This window comes from Pelmatolapia mariae, linkage group LG7 (genome assembly GCF_036321145.2).
Source record: "Pelmatolapia mariae isolate MD_Pm_ZW linkage group LG7, Pm_UMD_F_2, whole genome shotgun sequence".
In the NCBI taxonomy this organism is placed as follows: domain Eukaryota; kingdom Metazoa; phylum Chordata; class Actinopteri; order Cichliformes; family Cichlidae; genus Pelmatolapia; species Pelmatolapia mariae.
The window spans coordinates 33601388-33620320 of record NC_086233.1 but is presented as its reverse complement, the minus strand read 5'-3'; the positions used below and the strand labels follow the sequence as shown (position 1 = coordinate 33620320).

At 41.7% G+C, this 18933-nt stretch overlaps 1 pseudogene; it reads right to left on the bottom strand.

Annotated features, from left to right (window-relative positions):
- Nucleotides 1–18933, bottom strand: part of LOC134631746 (bile salt-activated lipase-like) — a 40406-nt pseudogene extending 21473 nt beyond the window's left edge.

Genomic DNA, 18933 nt, shown 5'->3' with positions numbered 1-18933 from the left:
CTGCGCTCGACAGTGCAGCCTAGGCGGAGTAGTCGAACACAGATCCACTGAGCTCTCAACACAGACAGCATCGTCAGAAGAAAAGTTGATAAAATAAATTAAAAATTTTGTATTGTTCGATACACATGCGTACCGAACCGAAAGCACTGTATCGAACGGTTCAATATCGATACGAGTATCGTTGCACCCCTAATATATATATATATATATATATATATATATATATACATATACATATATATATATATATATATATATACATATATATGTGTAAATATATAATATCTGGGAATTTGCTACACTCCATCTACACTATGGACATAAAAAAGGAAGCAGTAATATCAATAAAGTACTACTAACTGAAAAAAAATTTTAAAAAGAAAATAATCCAAACTGTATGTCAGCATTGTTCTATTATTTATGTCCAAGAATAGAACTACATCTACTTACATCTGTTCCCCTAGCTCTTAAGCTCTTAAATAACAAATAATTCTGAAAGCAATAAAATAAAAACAACAACAACCTTTGAACACAGTTTAGGTTTCATGTTGATTCTGATCTGGACATTATTTGCTTTAGTTTAAGATCAAACCATTAAAGTTAATGTCTAATGACTGCCTAGTGCTTCTTTTTTCTCCTGCTTTTTGTAATACAGCTGTTGAATTGAATGTGTCAATAAAAAGTTAAGAACACAATCTGAGGATATTTTTTTAGAGACAGCATGAAACAGAGGTTACATTTCTAGCTGATAAATTGCAGACGCAATGGTCACAGCTCAGATTCAGAGCAGATTCATTACTCTATAAATTTACTTGATTTTCCATATTAATACATTTGAAATCTTACAGATATATGGAGGCTGCTGAGGCTATCCCCAAACAACAGACAATCAAAGCAACAAAAAAATAACAAAATCTTTAGTTTCTCCATGGTTGTCCAGAATCTGCCAATGCCTTTCCAGGTATTTATATACAGGAGGCCTCCTTCAGAATTGTACTCTTGTTATACAACATTTAGACCCTTTGCTGCATTAGTGACATTGAGCTGGTTATTCGTTAACCTCGGATGAGAACCAGCCTGATGTGACTGTGCCAAATGTTTAATATTATAAATTAATGCAAATGAAGGTTATAACTGACAGTTATTCTTTTAATTTTGCTTTCAACCTCCAGCTTCCTTATATGAGATTTTACAAGACTAAAATAATTTAAAAAACCTTTTTTTATCGTATTAAATGTTAGTTAAAATTTTTCACTGGCGCTAAATGTACATGCAAATGTAAGCTATTGCATGTACATTTAGAGATAAGGGCAGTGTGGCAACTCACAAAAACAGGTGTACTGATTCCCAACTTAGTAAAGTACACACAGCATAAGATTAAAAAAAAAAACCTCTAAAATAGCCCAACATCTGAGACAGAAAAATGATAGGTGTTTTTTTTTTTACTGAATCCAGATATGACACTCTTGTTGTCAGAATTTAGTAAGTGTTCTGCAATGACTGTTAAATTAAGCATAAGAAACTGGCAGAAGGAATGTCTATTAATGCAAGTAATTAATAAACCCATGTTGTTTTTAATACAAGGTCTTAGTTTGGCTGTCTGTTTTCTGGGTTTAGCTATTCCTATTTATTTTCTTGGTACCTTCAGGTCATATATATATATACACAGTGTTGGGAAGGTTACTTTTAAAATGTATTCCACTACAGATTACAGAATACATGCCCCAAAATGTATTTTGTAACGTATTCCGTTACGTTACTTGAGTAACGTATTCTGAATACTTTTACAACTATACTAATACTTGTTTACAACTACATGAATGTGATTTATTACTATTACTGAAGGTCCGCGGCTCCGAACCATAGTAAAGGGGCTAATACGTCGGTTCGTGTCGGGCTTGTAGCCAAAAAATAGCTTTACTTTGTTGTCTGGGTCAAGTTTGCTAGCGAGAGACAGAGAGAGGCGTTGAAAGGCTGCTCCAACGGAACTTATTGTTTCGGAGGAAAACACAAACACGGTGTACAGTCGAGTCTTAATAGCTTACTTACAACTGGGCTCGTCAGGCACTCTTCTTGGCTGCAGTGGTTATTATTATATTTACATGCTTCCAGCTCCCGTTTCTGCTCGATGACAACCGGTAGTTTTCTACTCTCCTTTCTCCCTCCTCACGCTCACAGACAGATAACGGGTATGGCAGTCCATTCTCCCTGCAGCACGGACTACACTGCCCATGAGGCTACATTCTTTAGGGCTATGCCTGTAGCATTCTGCCTATTAGCTTAGCACAACAACAACAACAACAAAAAGGCGCTCTCTCACCCAGGAAACACACAGTTGCAGAGAGAGCGTGTCACCCTGTAACCATGGCAACCGTAACGCTGCAGCCTGGAACAACAGAACAAACAAAACCCAAACGAGACGACGCGACAGCACCCCAAAAATGAAGCCAAAACGTCTCTATCGCCCCCTGGTGTCTGGCTGCAGTATAGGTCATAAACCCCGCCTCCTCCATGTTAGCCCCAATGCACCTGGCTGCAGGAGCGCCATGTTGCGACCATTGACTGTAGAAAACATGGACGACGCCACAGCTCTGGCTGCAGTATAGGTCATAATCCCCGCCTCCTGGGGTCAGGCTAAAATAAATTTATTCTCCTTAGATAATTTTTTTCCAAAGATTCTTTCTTTTGTTATCAATAGTTCTCATCATGCTGATTGATGTCCAAGGGGTCTCCTCTCCCATAAGTTTGATTCTAATTCCTACCGCGGTGATGTTAAATTGGGGTGAAACGTCATCATAGCAGCTTTGACTGGCAGCTGCAGTCACGGAGAAACTTGCGTATCTCTGTTCGGGAATAGCAGATAGAGCGTAGGCTCTGAGAGGAGGGCCAGCGTTTACGCTATGAAAACACGACGGAGTGTTTTAACCTGACAGCCTGAGGTGTTCTTCAGTAAACTGGACTACCCGACAGAAGGCCCTGAGGCCCCGCTGCACTTTTTCGGTAAGTTAAACGTGTTTGTAAGCTAATCCGTAACTACCGTCCTTAGCTAGGTTCTGAGACCTAGCTAGCTAAAATGAGCACTCGGCTGTCAGGGTTCGTATAGCTAATCTGTGCAGGTGAATGAATTTACCCTGACTAAAGAAATCAAGAGAAACGCCCCGGGCTACTCAGTCACTAATTACTGGTACTGTACATTTATTACAAGTATTATACTGTAAAAGCAACAGGCTGCACCCTGCTTCAGCTCCTGTGCAGAGCTGAATATTAAATATGTGCAAACAACAGCATGTTTTCAGTCTCTTGCCACGTCTGTAAAGACAGTAACATTTTTTTTTAAAAAGCTTGTACTTCAGTAACTCCTCATTAATCAGGAAGTATGGATTAAAGTACTGTAGTGTACTGTAATACTGAAAAAAATGTAAGAGAAGAACTTCAGATCCTGAGTGTGTGAGGACAGAAGAATCAGCTTTATTTAAATTTTGAGGGATAAAATTTACATTTGAGTTTGTGATGATTCTGTTGTCTTTGTGATTACAGGGGCTGCCCTCAGATTCAGACCTCAGCACCACCCAGTGACAGCAGACAGATCATCCAACATGTTCACATGTTAACTGCAAAATGAACTGATGAAAACAGTACAAAGGTTAAACTACCACATGTGCTGCAGTGAAAGCTGCAGCTGTTTTATTGATAAAGTTAAAGACAAAAAAACAAAAGGATTAATCACCCATGTAACTGTGTCACTATATATCAGCATTAACAGGACCTGTTTGGTGTTTCACAAAGCTGCTGATCTCAGACCTGCACAGCTTCCGTTTTAAACACTTGATGTACTCAGCTGCATGAAGAGCTCGTTTGAGTTTCTCTGACACAATTAAATAAAACCTGATGAAGGTCAAAGGTCGTCACTTGTATGTTGAACTACAAACTTGTCATCTGGAATTCTTTCACAGTTTTTTGCAGATAGTCTGTTATCTACCATAAAGTGATTCAGAGTTATTCATACCAGAGTAACCAGAGAGGATCATATGTTTTTAAATATATAACTTTCTACAGGACGGAATATAATATCTTTATGTAAAAGTCTGGAGCCTCTGGGGAGTATCCGAGTATTTATAGCATTACACAAACCAAAGGTCTCCATCACAGTGTTCATGAAATGCTGGGTTTATCCATCTTCTGGGGCGGGCCTACAGAGGAGTGCTGAAGAGTTCCCTGTGAGGGAGCTGCTGGTGAAGATCATGAGTCCTGCTTGATCAATGCGATGAGCTTCAGTGTTCCTGGTGTTTCTTAAATGAAGCCTCTTTCAGTGGGTCAACAGAACATCTGGCACAGGACAGCTGTGATGAAAGAAAGGGTAGAGGTTTCTCCAAACCTCTGGACCCAGGAAACCCAGCTTGGTCCTCATGGTCTCCCTCACTAGTTTCTCTCCAGGGTGAATGTAGCTGTTGATATAATATGGACTCTATTATTAAATGAAAAAAACAAATTACACTACACTACTGAAACGTCCTGCTGATGTTTTTAAAGTTTCCATGTTACCAGGCTGTAGAGGGCTCCGAAGATTTAAAGTTTTAGATCCATTACACTCACAGTCTTATGTTAAAATCAGCATTATATTTTTGATATTAACAGTAACTCTGGGCCTCTTTAGAGTGTGCAGATGATCTCATCGCTGTCTAAAAATGGATAAAAAAACCCCCTAAGAAGTGCTGAATCCTTCAATAACACAGACTATTAGAGTAACAGGTGTGTAGCATCGCTAACTAGCTAGCAACAAGCCTCCAACACAGTGCGTATGCTAGCGGCTAATCTAGCTAACGAATTAACAACAGAGTGATTTTAGAACTATAAGATGATAAGCTGTGTGTCTTTTTTTATAACAGTGACATGGTTGTATTTACCTTAATTAAACGAGTCGTCAGTAAACCAGCAAAAAATTCGAGTTGCTGGGCTACGTAAAAAGTGTAGAGGGGCGTGTTTGCGGTCAAGTCCAGCGGATGTGTGGGCGGGAGCGTTACACAGTCGCTCCACCTCAAGTCACTACTGCGCAGACTCTGGCTCCAAATTTGCAAAATGGCAGCCTCCACAAGCGGGATATTTTGGCTTCATTTTTGCACAATAGTAGGAGGCGGTGTCGCGTCGTCCATCTTTTCTACAGTCAATGGTCCTGACCCGCGACAATATGAAACAGGAAAATACCGCCTTGTAATCCATTTATTTCAACAAAGTAACTGTATTCTAAATACCACCTTTTTAAACGGTAACTGTAACAGAATACAGTTACTCATATTTTGTATTTTAAATACGTAACGGCGGTACATGTATTCCGTTACTCCCCAACACATATATAATATATATTATATATACACACACATACATATACATATATACACACACATACATATATATATATATACACACACACACATATATATATATATGTGCTGCTCTGGTAACTATTGTCCATGATGTAAATATGTAAAAATTGTGCTTCTGTTCTGTGTCCTGCTCTGTTTGTATATGTGTGTTTTTGCTGCTGATACAACCAAATTTCCCCTTGTGGGACAATTAAAGGATTATTCTATTCTATTCTATTCTATTCTATATACACACACACACACACACACACACACACACACATATATATATATATATATATACACACTGTCAATGAAAAATTGTACTTAGTAGTCAGTATAATCTTTTAATGATATAAGTTTCCATATATGCTTAGAGGTGTATAATCGATTGTGTAGTGATAGGATGTGTGATCTTTAGTAGGCTGCAAAGGCTTTGTGTGCATTCCAGAGTGTTCTGGCATTCACACCCACATCCTGGGAACATGGGAAAAGGGCATACCTTCTTTTATTGTTTTATGATAGGATAAACGTATCTATGTCTGTTTTAAGCTAAGTGCCTCTTGTTTAGATGAACCGTTGGACTTCCAGACCAGCAGGTTTAGGGAAGTCTGTATGGGGTCACACTCTGACCCCCCGCACCCACACACACACACATATATACGCATCCACATTCCAATGTAATGAACAAACACGCCCACCGATGTATATAATAAAGACTAGGGCAATGGGAGAGCGGACTCTTGGAGCCCTCACTTCCGTGCGAGTGCTCTGAGAGCTCCCCTTGCTGCAAGTAAAAGAAAACTGTGTGTTTCTCCTCTCTGATTCGAAGCTGAAGAAGTGTCTTAGAATACATCTCTTGACATTTATTTTGGTCCTTCGTAGAGCCGGATCAGAAACATCAGAACTGTTATCTGTGACTCTGTTCCAGGATCTGGCACGACTGATTCCTGACGCCTTGGGAAGCCAGCACCGAAGTCTGTGCACAGCCCTCTTAGACGAGGCCGAAAGACCTGGGACGTGAATTCGAGTCTGGGCCGGTCTGGTCCACGGCGGTGGGATTCAGTCTGACGATCCGAACCACCAGTGAGACGTCCGAGGGTGAGAAACACTATTTTGGTTAGGAATCGCCGTAATGAACCGAATAACAAACAAAATAGAAAAATAAAATAGGTTAGGATTCGCCAAAATGAACCGAATTAGACTTAGGTTTTAGAGGTAGCCGCAATTACTTCGTAACAAATTCAAATAGGTTAGGATTCGCCAAAATGAACCGAATTAGACTTAGGTTTTAGAGGTAGCCGTAATTACTTCGTAACAAATTGTAAAAGCGCGCAAATGTCTATGTGTGTATGTGTCTGGAAGTAAGTTGATTTTAAAGCACAATACGCTGCTGAACTACTTCCATTTTTATTTTTCCTTTGCTTGAGGCTCACGTACTGGTGACAAAGGAGAACGGTTGAGTTTTATCTCATAAAACTGATACCGCTTCATCGCTAGGGTGAAGTCGAAGGCCGTATCAGCAACCACTCTGAAGTCAAGCGTGCCAGTGACGGCCCAGCAAAATCTTTGAAAATGGGGAGTAAACAAGCAAAATTAACACCTGATGAGGAATGGTTAGAAAAACAGCAAACCGGAGCAGGTAAAATAAGTGCAAATAGGTGGAGAAATCTACGAAAAGCTAAAAACCGCAGCTGGGAAGGGAAATGCAATCCCTCAGCTGTTACCCAGCTGAGAGCTGCCCTGAATCAAGAAATTACATTAACAAAAGACCCAAAGAAAAAATTAAAACGTAAGGAAGAGTATAGACTTTTCCAAGCATGGGAAAACGAAACTGAAAAGAGAACTGAAAACAAAAAAAGGAAAGAGGAAAAGAAAAAACAATTAGCAGCAGCTTTAATAACCCCTGATGATGAAACTATAAAGCAGGCACGTGCTGAACAAAGACCTCCACTGACAGACCCACATAACTCTCTTTTAAACCCCTCCGTTAAAGCTTCCACATTAGCTGCAGAAAAAACAACCAGCATTAAACCGAAAAAATCTAGTCTCAAACGATCTCCCATAGTGACAAGAGCAATGAAAATTAAATTCGACAATGCATATGAGGGTGCACAAACAATGTTAGCCGAGCATGAAACAGATTTTCATCCAGGAAGATCTGATTATGGCTCTGAAGAAGAGTGTAATGGTTGTGGTTCACGCCCAGACCCACCACCACCGCCATCTACACTAGCATGTCCATTAGTTGAAGTAGCAAACCCCAGATATGGCACACTCCTAGGTGATGATCAGGGAGGAGGCACGCATGACAGACCCACAATCTTCGTTTACCGCCCATGGACACATAAAGACAGAAATGTAATAAAAGGCATTCCACTAATACAGGAAGGATACGAACCATGGCAAGCTGCCGTGCGTGAAGTAATTACCCAGTGGCATCTAAACGGTCACGAGGTAATGCAGTTATTCCAGGACTGCCTAGGGCTCTCCTGGGGAAGGATTAGGGGAGACTTTACCAGCTCCCTACCAGATGGTAGAGCGTTTCCCCCAGGTCATGCTGACCTCCAAGCAGCATTAATACCTGTGTTTGATAGGGCCCGTCAACAACTAGCGCCAAGAGCCAATTATGGTAAAATAGGGCAAGTTAAACAGAGTGACACAGAAAACCCACATGAATATATGGACAGGCTGAGACCAGTTTTCAGACAGAACTCAGGTCTAAATTATGCTGATGACCCACAATCACCATATCAGCAACAATTTAAACGTGCTTTTATTAAAGGATTACTGCCAAGCATTAGGTCTCATGTAGAAAAATATTGGGTAACACAAGATACAGGCACAGTAGATGAGGCGCTTCAATATGCTAATCATGCACAGACAGTAGTGAAAAACAAAGAGAAGGCCTCAGTCTTTGCCCTAGACACTGACACTGCTTTTACAGCTTTTAGTGGGAGTGGAGGCTACAGGGGAGGTTTCAGAGGTCAAAGGAGAGGGAGAGGAATGCATAGAGGAGGAGCAAGAGGCAGAGGGAGATATAGACACACATACACCGCAGCTGGTGACTCTAGTACTGCATGCTGGAGGTGTGGGAAAGAAGGTCACTTTGAATGCCCGACACAGAATGACTAGCTGCAACCACTGTGGCTGCAACCACTCAGACAGGTGACAGGGAGAGCCAGATAGATGAAAAAGAAGCAAAAGCATTAACAAACAAAGAAAACAATTTAGAACAGGATGAAGCTGAAATATACAACGTTCATCAGCTAGTAAGTTTACTGGACGGAAAGCCAACACTTACGGTCTATGTAAATGGCAAAAAGCTGCAAGTGTTGTGTGACACAGGAGCTTGTAAAACAGTACTTAAGGCAGAGCCCCCACGCACAACCTTTTCTAGAGAAGTAATAATGGTGAAAACAGCGTCAGGGCACGTAAAAACCCAGCTACTAACAATGCCACTGACATTTTTGCATAAACCCAGCCAACGCTCCTGTTACATGCTATGTATAGTAGACCCAACCTGCCCAGTAAACTTATTAGGAAGAGATGCAATGACAAAACTAGGGATAGGAGTCATCCCCACAGACGCAGGCATGACAGCAGAAATAATGTTAGCAGAGGAAGACCCCTATCAGAGGGAAGGAAAAGGAGAGCCAAACTACTACTGGTCATTAGATTTGCCACCGCTTACACAGCTCAAAGAAGCAGCTGAAAAACACCTCCCTTTAAGTGCCGAAAAAATGAAGCCAACTGAGTATCACAACACCCTGCGCTATAAACAAACCCCAGGCCCAGACCCTCTGTATGATAAACAGGTATACAGCCTAAAAAGCCCATATCTGACTCTGCAACACTTATATGTCACAAAAAGCAGAAATGCAGTATGCTCAGTGATCCAACCAGACCCAGTAAAAAAACTACACAGGATCACAAAACCCCATGTGTCAGTTGCAAAAACAGCAGGTACACAATGGTATCAATTAGGCAACATCCTGCAAATGTAGAAAATGATAAATATACACCTACAGAGGAAGAGGGTTGGGCACAGGGTGAAAGAACAGGGTGCATGAGATATACATTGGGCTGGGTGATAAGGACTACACCCAACGCTCGTCTGCATGACAGCACACAAGAATGAGAAATTCTCTCGCTGGAAGAAGAGCCAGCACTTAAAAGTTTACCTTCTACACTGTGGTCGAATGGACCAACTGATGTGGGATTAATAAAAAACACAGACTCAGTAACAGTACAGACTGTTTCATCCCACAGGCCCATTAAACCACAATACCCCTTATCTAAGGAAGCAACAGAAGGGATTAAGCCAGTGATAAAAGATATGGAGAAAGCAGGAATTCTAATAAAAACTAATTCTGCTACCTGCAATACTCCAATCTTCCCAGTAAAGAAAGCTAATACTGGAAAGTATCGTTTGGTACATGATCTGCAAGCAATAAATGAAATTACTGAAATGATACCACCAGTAGAAGCAAATCCTCACACTATATTGAATCAAGTCACCCCAAAAGAACAATGGTTCTCAGTGATAGATTTATCAAACGCCTTTTTCTCAGTGCCTTTACATCCTAACTCACAATATCTGTTCGGCTTCACATTTGAGGGACAGAGATACACCTATACTAGGTTACCTCAGGAATTTCAAAACAGCCCCACTCTCTATGCTGAAGCTTTAAAGAAATCAATGATGTCCTGCCTCCTGCCAGCAGGAGGACGGTTTCTACTTTACGTAGATGACATTTTAGTGACTGGCCACACAGAGGAAGGGTGTAAACAAAATACTATGGCTGTGTTACGTCACTTGGCTGAGCAAGGCCATAAAGTGTCTCTGAATAAACTCCAATTATGGAGACCTGAAGTAACATACTTGGGGCACACCCTCTCAGGTGCAGGAAGAAAACTATTAAACAAAAGAAAAGAAGCCATACAAAATGCACCACAGCCACAAACTAAGCAACAGATGATGAGTTTTCTCGGGTTATGCAACTTCTGCAGGGCGTGGATTCCAGAATATACAGTATACGTGCAACCACTGCAAAACCTAATCTATGGAAAAGGTTACTTAAACGTAGATGGAACACAGGGACACATGAAAGCAGTATTGACACAATCATTTGGAGAAAAACAAAGGCCACTAGCATTCTATTCGAGTAAACTCAATTCAGTGGCCTCAGGAATGCCCACCTGTGACATGTGCAGCAGCTGAAGAGGCAGTGCAAAAATCTGCTGACATAGTTTTAGGACACACTCTGACTGTTAGAGTACAACATGCAGTAACTTCTATACTGCTACAAGCACATTTGCCTTTCTTAACACACGCTAGACAACTCTCCTATGTTGGCATACTGCTTTCACAATCCCACATCAACATAGTGAGATGTGGACCTTTAAATCCTAGCACATTGTTGCCAACACCCACGGAGGGAAAAGCACATTGCTGCGTGGAAAAATTAGAAGAGGAAACTAAACCACGTGCTGACATTTACAGTACCCCACAAGAAGGTTTCACTGACATCTTTGTTGACGGTTCAGCATCAAAAAATGCACTAGGGCGTAACTGTGTAGGATATGCAGTAACCACAACAGACACTATAGTGGAAGCAAGAGCCTTGCCACACACACATTCAGCTCAGAGTGCAGAACTAACTGCTGTAATCAGAGCATGTGAAATACATGAAGGACAGGACATTAACATCCACACAGACAGCCAGTATGTATTTGCGGCAGTTCACCACTTTGCAAAAATATGGGATAACAGAGGAATGGTGACCTCCTCTGGAAACCCAGTTCAACATGCAGATTTGCTGAAGCAACTGTTACAAACAGTACAACTGCCGCGACATTTAGCAATTTGCAAATGTGCAGCACATCAGAAGGATGACTCTGAAGTTACAAAGGGAAACAATTTTGCTGATAAAGCTGCAAAAGCAGCAGCCATAGCAACCACAGTCTTGTTAACAACTCATGAAAATCATACCATTCCACTGTCTGTACTGCAGGACGAACAAAAAGAAGCACCTTTAAAAGAACAAAAACAATGGCTGAAACACGGAGCAGCACTAGACACTGATGACATAATGAAAATAGTAGGAAAACCCATTATTCCCAAATCATTACACAAAACAGCCGCTCTAGTGAGCCATGGTTTAAGCCATGTCTCAACCGGAGGGATGATCTCTATAATAAATCAACAATTTTATACTATAAATTTTGAAACTTCAGCAAAAGAATATGTGAGAACATGTATGACCTGCCAAAAACACAATACCCAAGGTAACTTAAGACCAAAAAGAGGACATTTTCCTACACCACCTCACCCATTTCATACAATTCATATGGACTTCATTGAATTGAATGAGTGTCAGGGCTCAAAATACACTCTAGTAATTATAGATGTTTTCTCAAAATGGCCAGAAATCTATCCAGTGAAAAAAGCAGACGCAATCTCAGTCACAAAGTGTCTATGCAACCATTTCATTCCAACATATGGAATTCCTACTCTGATAAGATCAGATAATGGAACCCATTTTGTAAATGACGTGATCAGCAAAGTATCTGAAGCACTAGGTTTCAGTTTAAAACACCATTGTGCCTACCATCCACAGAGTGCAGGATTAGTGGAGAGAACAAATGGCACTATAAAACAAAGGCTCAGGAAAACAATGGAAGAAACTGGCAAACCATGGCCAGAGTGTGTAGGCCTAGTCAAAATGTGGATGAGAATAACACAAGGAAATAACAAACTGTCCCCATTTGAAATCATACATGGGCGACCTTTTCCATTGCCAGTTACTAGTGAGCCACTAGATAAATCAATCCGTGAAACCACTCTGGCAGATTGGATGACTCAATTGTTGACAAACAGAGAAGTTGTTTTAAACAATAAACTGCCGCAAGACTCTTCTTCGCCTATTTCTTGCAGGTTGAAGCCAGGTGATTGGATCCTTGTCCGAGTACTCCAAAGGAAAAATTGGAGCTCGCCACGGTGGGAGGGTCCATACCAAGTGCTTCTGACTACTCCAACTGCCTGCAAAATACAATGGTGAGGGGGAAGTGCTGATTGAGCATTGCTCGCACTTCAACCTCCAGCCATTGGCCAACTCTAGAGTAACCAAGCAGTGGGGTGTGACGAACCTGTGTGCAACCATGGGAAGGTGGACCCTCCTGGTTATCTTGACTACGACGCTCACCCTTACAGGACCCCAGCTGATGCCAGAAACAGCTGAGCCACAAGGCAGACAGAAAAGATGGACGCACGACAACTCCCACCTAAGAGACATGACACAAGACCACATCCATCCGTGGATGAACAATGCCTGGTACCGTTATAGCCACGACAGGACCAAGGCAGAATCGGCAAATACAGACTGCTATGTCTGTTCTCATATGCCCAGCACGTCGACACACCCCACACTATATGGTGAATATATGAATAACACTCAAGCAAAGTGTGCAGCTAGCTTCGCTGGCATTGGATTCCAACACAGCCAAATCACCACCAACGACACAATCTCACATGCTGTTGGACTTAGTAATGGAACATGTGATCAACTCTTCTGGATCGATTTCAATGTGACAAACCGGAATACATCCATCCACTTCCCAGTGTTCCTGGACCAACTCCCAGGGAAGAACCACTCCATGTGTTATCAACAAGAGAAAGGTAACAGACCCCTTGGAAACACCACAAACTGTGTCCAAACTGCAGGGGACGGAGAGGGCGCACCTGTGAATATGAGTGGACCTTCTAACCGCACGTACTGGGTGCAAGGAATGGCCTGGCTATGTGTACAACGGGCATATCTCATACTGCCCCCAAGCTGGACAGGAACATGTGCTCCTATATTCCTGTCAGACCACACTTTCAGGATGACCGCAGTAAACACCGCTTCTACAGCGCGCCGGAAAAGAAGATCAACGTTTCCTAAACTTCAACCACATGACCCGATATGGGGAAGCGACGTACCCGAGGAATTCAAATTGTGGACTACCGGACAGAAAGTACTCCATTCATTGTTCTCCTGGGTGGGAACTGGAAAAAACATGCTGAGGATTGAAACTCTGGACTACCGCTTTGGACTCTTCCTGAACGCTTCGTGCAAGATCAACGAACAGCAGAACCAGGAAATTGATGCATTACGGATTGCAGTGATGCAACATCGAGTAACTCTGGACATGATACTAGCAGAGAAAGGGGGACTTTGTGTCCTCTTCAACAACACTTGCTGCACTTACATACCAGACAATGTACACTCATCAAACATGACTGACGCCCTGAATGCCTTGAGAGAGATCCAGCAGGCCCAAAATCAGGACTATGTAAATGATATAAGTGACTGGTTTTCTTGGCTTTACACTGGCTCCTGGCTACAGGTGCTAAAAAGACTACTCAACGGAGTTGGAGTATTTTTACTTTTATTTTGTGTTTTTGTAACATGTATACTGCCATGTCTAAAACTCATGATTAACCGCATAATATTTTCCACTGTTGCTGCATACATAGCCGTGAAAAATGATGATGATGACTCCGACCTGTTGGAACATGAAGACTTTGTGTGATTAATGACGATGTGACAGAAAATGTACAACAAGATGTTACATACTGATATCTCACTTCAAAGTTATACTGACAACAGGAGGGAATGTCAATGGAAAATTGTACTTAGTAGTCAGTATAATCTTTTAATGATATAAGTTTCCATATATGCTTAGAGGTGTATAATCGATTGTGTAGTGATAGGATGTGTGATCTTTAGTAGGCAGCAAAGGCTTTGTGTGCATTCCAGAGTGTTCTGGCATTCACACCCACATCATGGGAGCATGGGAAAAGGGCATACTGTTGGGTCTGTTCCCACAAACCCCGCTAGTTCTAGAGACTTATTCATCATGAAAGAAAAACAAGGCAACAGCGTTCGATCGATTACTTGCGCAAGGGAGGCCTCATCTGTGTCCAGCACGAAAATGACCCCAAATCCGGCCTCCTCTCGCTGCCTTTTATTGAGGGACAGTTCACACAAAACACAGCAAAGCAACGCCCACATGGTTCTAAGGCATTATATGTATATGTGTGAACTTCTGTATGTAGGTAAGAATGTGTGTGTGTGTGTGTTACCTCCTGCTGACCAAAGGGTCGTAAACGCAGGAAGTTTACATCAAAAGAAGCAGATCTTCCAGATAGGATGTATCTGCAATAAAACCTCCCCCAGCACAAAGTGGTTAGAGGTGGTTAGGATCAAAGGAATGGCTTTGATCCTACTGCTTGAACTAAGACTGTACAAATTTAAGAAACACAATGGCAACATTCAACAATTAGACCTAACACATACCTTCTTTTATTGTTTTATGATAGGATAAACGTATCTATGTCTGTTTTAAGCTAAGTGCCTTTTGTTTAGATGAACTGTTGGGCTTCCAGACCAGCAGGTTTAGGGAAGTCTGTATGGGGTCACACTCTGACCCCCCGCACCCACACACACACACATATATATACGCATCCACATTCCAATGTAATGAACAAACACGCCCACCGATGTATATAATAAAGACTAGGGCAATGGGAAAGCGGACTCTCAGAGCCCTCACTTCCGTGCGAGTGCTCTGAGAGCTCCCCTTGCTGCAAGTAAAAGAAAACTGTGTGTTTCTCCTCTCTGATTCGAAGCTGAAGAAGTGTCTTAGAATACATCTCTTGACACACACATATACATATACACATATACATATATATATACATATATACACACACACACACTCACAGTGGCTTGCAAAAGTATTCTTTTCCACACTTCTTTTCCACATTTTGTCACATTACAGCCACAAACATGAATCAATTTTATTGGAATTCCACGTGAAAGACCAATACAAAGTGGTGTACACGTGAGAAGTGGAACGAAAATCATACATGATTCCAAACATTTTTTACAAATAAATAACTGAAAAGTGGGGTGTGCGTAATTATTCAGCCCCCTGAGTCAATACTTTGTAGAACCTACTTTTTGCTGCAATTACAGCTGCCAGTCTTTTAGGGTATGTCTCTACCAGCTTTTACATCTAGAGACTGAAATCCTTGCCCATTCTTCTTTGCAAAACAGCTCCAGCTCAGTCAGATTAGATTAGATGGACAGCGTTATGATATGTTTTGTTTTAACCCAGATAGCAAGACGACATTGAATCTATGTTGATTTTTTATCCGAACCGTCGTATATGGTCGGGGTTGAAATGCCAGTGTTGTAACAACATTGAAATACTGTGGTAAACCGATGGTCTTACTATAGAGACGTTGTAACGATGTTGATTCACCGTTGTTTTTTTGTCATTGATATTTGATCTATTTATAGTCGACCAGGTGACAACAACAACGTCGAGAAAACGTCTATTTATAGTTGACCATCATTCGGCTCCGGTCACCATCAAAAACCATCGATTTGTAGTTGAGCATTAAATTGCATTGCAACTGATCGGGTATAAAGTACCAGAGAAAGTAGATTTATTGTTCATTTGTTATCAATGACTTGGTCTAGTTCACCAGCTTTAAAAAATCGTGTCTACGTGCAATTTATGTATAGTTGACCGGGAAATTAAAGCAGCGATCACTTGGACTATTCCGCAGCACCCCTCTCACATTGGTACATCCCCCCCCCCCCTCCCCCGGTATTCATTGTCTTCTACAGTAGAGCGGGACATTTGATTTACTCTCAGTGGAATTGACCGGAGAAGGCATCAGTTCTTGCACTGCACTGGCCCGCACCACGATTAGTATAAGGTAAGAATGAATGATTTTTTTTCCATGTTTGCATTTGAATAACAGTAAAAAAAAACTTGTTAATGTTGTACATTAACGACTTTTTTTTTTTACTGTTATTTAAATTGTGTCTACTTCTTACAATCCGGCAACAAATAAATTGCACTGCGAACAAAGTATATCAACAAAGAAAACATTTTTGTTTCATAATTTCTTCGTTATATTCCCTTACAAAGCTAGCTTTAATGCTTCGAGGTTTCCTTTGTTCTTGCCGTCGCCTCGGCGCTTGACCCAGACTTTCGCTCTGTAGTTGCTTAGTACTACAAAAAATTCTAAATCTGTGATATATGATTGATAAACGTAAAGTTAACTGTATAAACGTGTTCAATGACTTCGTTACTTTTGATGATTGGAGAGCACTCGCTTCAATTCGCACACGAAAACTTTAGACTCAGTTTGAAAGCTCACGCAGCATGCCCACGTGACTGTACGTTGCACGCTCACCTAACTTTACATTGCACGCGTACATGACTTTCCGTTTGTGCCTTGAATAATGAATAAGGCTACGTCCACACGTACCAGCGTATTTTTGAAACCGCTGATTTTTCTATGCGTTTGCATCTTTTGTCCACACGTAATGTATGTCTGGCCATACATTGTGTTTGTATTTCCAGGCACATTTCACGAAGCAGAACGCCGTCTTCAGAGATATCCACGTAAACGCTGTGATACGTCTGACCTTCAGTCCGAAGAAGAAACCCAGACCAGTCTTAAAAGAAAGCACAAGTAAAACCTTTATATTCACAAACATATCTTTGATTGTTAAGAATTTATGATCTTGTCTTTTATACATATCTGTGGTGCTTGCATACTGCAATATCACCACATAATATAGTCCAAAAAGTGGAAGTTTGTAAACTTTTTAAAAATGCAAAGCCGTGTACACTTGTGCACTTCAAAAATTCATTGTATACTGTACCTTCTTGCACGTCTCTGTTTCCTGTGTGTGTTGTTAGAAATCAAACTAACTTTAGGAAACAATATGCCAAAAGCATATTTACAATTACTTAAGACCGTTTTTAATTTATTTTCTTTAGACCAAATCCCCTGTACACATATACGGACTCAGAGGATGAGCAGCCTACAAAAAAACGGTTTCCCCAGGCCCCTCGAGTGAAAATACCAGGTAATAAAATACTGTCTAGTGTCTGTGTACATATCTGTGTCTGACACGAGGAAACTTTTTTGACAAGTTGTCTGTATTCTTAAATACTTAAAAAATTATCTTTTTCTAAACAGCCCTCATCACTCCGCAGTCTGCCCCCCAGCCCACTGGGGGGCAGACTATCATTGTTTCAATGTCAACAGTGTTAGAAAATATAACGTCGAATCAATGTCAGGTTTCAACATTGATTCAACATCAAAACCTGACGTTGTTTCAACGTTAAAAATGGGTGCAAGAGTGATGTTGGGTCAACGTCACACTTCAACGTTGCTTCAATGACGTCGCCTGATATTGACTCAAAATTGTTTCAATGTTTCCTTGCTATTTGGGAAACCATTCCATTGTTGCCCTGGCTTTATGTTTAGGGTCGTTGTCCTGCTGGAAGGTGAACCTCCACCCCAGTCTCAAGTCTTTTGCAGACTCCAAGAGGTTTTCTTCCAAGATTGCCCTGTATTTGGCTCCATCCATCTTCCCATCAACTCTGACCAGCTTCCCTGTCCCTGCTGAAGAGAAGCACCCCCAGAGCATGATGCTGCCACCACCATATTTGACAGTGGGGATGGTGTGTTCAGAGTGATGTGCAGTGTTAGTTTTCCGCCACACATAGCGTTTTGCATTTTGGCCAAAAAGTTCCATTTTGGTCTCATCTGACCAGAGCACCTTCTTCCACATGTTTGCTGTGTCCCCCACATGGCTTGTGGCAAACTGCAAACGGGACTTCTTATGGTTTTCTTTTAACAGGGTGTGCATAATTATAATTAATAATTATTATTATTATTCAGCCCCCTTTGGTCTGAGTGCAGTCAGTTGCCAATAGACATTGCCTGATGAGTGCTAATGACTAAATAGAGTGCACCTGTGTATCCCCTCTTGCCCCTGCAGGTCCTTGATCCTTGAAGCTCAGGTCTTCTACCAGATGCCTGGGAGCTTGAGGGTCCTGCGCAGTATCTTTGCTGTTCCTCGGATGTTGTTCCTAGGACCTGCTTGAGCCACTCACCTAGCTTGGGGGTCACAGCACCAAGTGCTCTGACTACCACTGGGACCACTGTTACCTTCACCCTCCACATCTTCTCGAGCTCTTCTCTGAGCCCTTGGTACTTCTCCAGCTTCTCATGTTCCTTCTTCCTTATGTTGCAGTCACTCTGCTTGTCCACCACTACTATGCCCGCTTGGTTAGCCATCCCCAGTTTATTCCTCTGTATCTGGAAGTCTCACAGGAGCTCAGCTCGGTCATTCTCGACAACCCCAGGGGGCGTCTCCTATTTTGACCTTGGGACTTGCAGGCCATACACAGCACAGATGTTTCTGTATACTATGCCGGCCACTTGGTTATGGGATTCCATGTATGCCCTCCCTACTAGCATCTTGTACCCTGCTGTTATGTCCTGGATTGTCTCAGGGGCATCTTTACACAGCCTGCACCTGGGGTTTTGTCTGGTGTGGTAGACCCCAGCCTCTATGGATCTTGTGCTTAGAGCTTGCTCCTGTGCTGCAGTGATTATTGCCTCTGTGCTGTCTTTCAGTCCAGCTTTGTCTAGCCACTGGTAGGATTTCTGGATGTCAGCCACTTCTTCTATCTGCCGGTGGTACAT